The sequence below is a fragment of the Peromyscus maniculatus genome, chromosome 22, assembly GCF_049852395.1.
Source record: "Peromyscus maniculatus bairdii isolate BWxNUB_F1_BW_parent chromosome 22, HU_Pman_BW_mat_3.1, whole genome shotgun sequence".
Classification (NCBI taxonomy): Eukaryota; Metazoa; Chordata; class Mammalia; order Rodentia; family Cricetidae; genus Peromyscus; species Peromyscus maniculatus.
This window is the reverse complement of record NC_134873.1, coordinates 7,339,512-7,342,943: the sequence shown is the minus strand read 5'-3', so window position 1 is coordinate 7,342,943 and position 3,432 is coordinate 7,339,512.

The following is a 3,432-nucleotide window of genomic DNA, read 5'->3' as shown; positions in this document are numbered from 1 at the left end:
AAGCCTGAAGCTTGTGACAGGAAGGACCCTGCACCACTTCTGACTGACTGCTTGCCTGGAGGGCCTGATTGGCTAGTGAGGCCTGAGTGACAAGAGCACCTCCTATAGGGTTACAGTGTGCTTAAAGACACAGCACAATGGTTCCTGACCCTGCCTTCCAACTCAGACAAAGACCTTTTCAGAACTGGGAGAGATTTACATTTCAATAGCACCTGTCCCTGGCTCTAAAAGCATATCCTGCTAGCTTCCTGTCCTCCATAGGCACTTCTCCTTCCTCTTCCTGGACACAATGTGGCTGGCTACCTTGTACAGCCCACTATAACTGTGTGGGGTGGAGTGATTCCTTGTCACACAGGTAGAAGGATGCCCAGAATATTAACAACTAAAGAGATATTTAAGCACACAAAAAGAGATTTTTGTTAGGTGGTTTCACACTGAGGTCAGGTGAATTGGATGGACTTTTTACCTGCTTTTCACAGGGACTTCAGACAACCAGGAAAGAAAGGCAGGAACCAGACCACAAACATGATAATAGCTCTTTCTCCCATCAGAAAACTGAATGAGGGCTCTATTGCTTCAGGAGTTTAATTTCTGAAATTCAGAGCAAACTGTAGGCAAATTAAATAATAATAAAGAGTAGTCTTCATGGAAAGTTGAATATTTAGAGAATAATGGAGCTAGGAAGAATGTGGTTATGAGCACCATTGTTAACCAGCACATCTTACTCAGTGGGCAGGTCAAAAAAAATGCAACTGTATTATTCAAGGTTCTCTACATGATCAGGACTGGTAGAATGAATCTCTCCATGTATGTAGAAAGTTGATTTCATAAAATATCTTACAAGCTGTGCTCCAGGTAGTCTAACAATGCTGCCTACCAATGGAAATTTGAAGAGTACAGTACTTGTTCAGTTCATGAGGCTAAATATTTTAGCTGGTCTTAACTATACACCAAAATACCAAGGAAGTAGGCTCTAATGCTAGTAAAGGAATGAACTTGGTGCTAGGGCAAGGAGGCAAAGAGAGAGACAGAGCTTCCTCCTTCAATATACTTTATATATATGTAGGCTGCCTCCAGAGGTACAACCCAGATTAAAGGTGGATCTTAAACTTTGATATTTTTGTGTGTGTTTTCAAGACAGGGTTTGTGAGACCAAAATGAGCTATCTTAGAAATAAGACCAAAATGCTTTCACCCTAAAATTAAGGCCTAAGATTTCTCCTTTTGGGAATAGGCCATTAGTTACTAAAACCAGTCAGTTCAGATTCCAGAAACCAGGAAGTGTAAAAGTACAGAGTCACAAGATAGTCACGAGGTAATGCCTGCCAGACTATGGAATGTCCTCTCCCTGGTTTCCAGGGTAACTGACCACAGAAATGCCCCCACCTTAGGGCAGCCAATGAGAAATGGTGGTGGGCAACCACTCCCTTAGAAGTAATTTCTAGAAGTCCCTAGAAGCAAGCCAATCAGAATTGTACCCATACTAGCACCCCTAAATGATGTAACCTTGTGATTTTTCCCTTTAAAAGCTGAGCTTGCAGACAGGTGGGCACTTCCTCCAGCCTCCACTTCATTGGATGTATTGGACGAAGTCCCTGCCTAGGCTTGTATTGCATTTGGATATCCAAAATTAAACCTTGCTTTTGCATTCTGGCATGCTCATCTTTGGTGGTCTCTCTGGGGGTCACGATCTGGGCACAACAGGTTTATCTGTGTGGCCCTGGAACTCATTCTGTAGACCAGGAGAGCCTCAAACTCAGAAAAGTCTAACTGTTTCTGCCTCCTGAGTGCTTGAGTTAAAGATGTACACAACCACCAAGCAGCTAATTTTGGATTTCACCTCAAATGATCCAAATTAAAGATGGGTCTTTAATTTCAAAACATTAAAAAAAATCTCTCACAGGTCTATCAACTCTTTGGGTTTTAGTTAATTCCAGAAGTAGTCAGTTTGACTACCAAGAATAGCCATCACAATAGCCAAGAAAGAAGAAATGAGAAAATTTTCTTACTGCAGGAGGCAGGGAAAGCATGCTTTTCCTAAACAAAGGAAGTATGTGGATTTTACTTAGGAAGTCTGAACATATTCATGTAGAATTCTCCCTATTCCTAAACAGGCAGGTAAAGAAAACCACTTCTGATCATAATCAGAATGTAAAAGCAGAGATATTTAGGGATATTCTTGCTGCAATGTCATGCAGAAACTTACGTAAATTATAAAAATGATGGAAAGAAATTCCTTGGCAGGTTCATCTTGTACCACAAGGTCTTAGCGGAAAATCAATAAATGACACAGTGGAAAAAAATATTGCTTTGGAAACTATGCAACCTGTCAATTTTGATGTTCAGTCTAAAGGATAACTGTACCAATGCCATTGCCACAGATGGAAAAGATAGAGAACAAAAATACAGAGGACTTCAAGGAAAAGACATTTAAAGTCACTGTACACTCTGCTCTTAGATGAGTGGTTACCATGAACTATATTAACCTCAGAATGAAGCAGCTTTTGCCTCTTAACAGGCTGACTCGGTGGAAGTGAAAAGCTCCTTCCATGCAAGAACATAGAGATATCCTTTCAACTAGCCCTGGCTGCTGTCTGTCTCAGGGCTGTGACATCACTGTAGAAAGTTTCATTCTTCCCTTTTTCTCACATTAAAAAAAATTAAATTATGTGAGTGTTTTCTATGCATGCATCAGTGCACAGTGCTTACAGAGGTCAGAAGAAGGCAGGAGATGCCTGGAATTGGAGTTACAGTAAATGGTTAGCTACCATGTGGGTTCTAGAAATGGAACATAGGTCCTCTGTAACAACACCCAGTGCTCTTAATTGCTGAGCCATCTCTCCAGCCCCTCTTTATTTAAAGTTTATTTTCATAAATCGTTAATTAAAAGATATTACATCCCTTTTCCCTTTTATATCTTCATTCCATCCCTTCCCAAATCCCTTCTAAATTCTTCCTTTTTAATTATGGGTGAATAAGTATGCTGAAATACATGAACACAACCTGTTGCATCCAGCTTTGTTGGTTGTACCTATATGGATAGTTGGCTGATCATGTTGTATTGGACAAATAATTAGGGAGCTCATCTCTGCCTTATTCTCTCAAATGAAAGAAAATTCTACTTTTTAATCAGCATCAGGTTTATGGCCCTGAATAGGCTGCCCTGGACAGGAAACATTATCAAGAATAGAAAATTTAGGGTAGAAAAATATCTTACTAGTTAAGAGCACTCCAGATTAAAGATGGACACAGCTTGTACAACATTCTATTACTTCCACTTTCTTCCTACAGGGAGAGATTCATTCTACCAGTTCTGATAATGTAAAGAACCGTGAATAATGCAGTTTTTTTTTTCACCTGCCCACTGAGGGATATGTGCTGACTAACAATAGTGTTCATAAACACATTCTCCCTAGCTCCATTATTCTCTAAA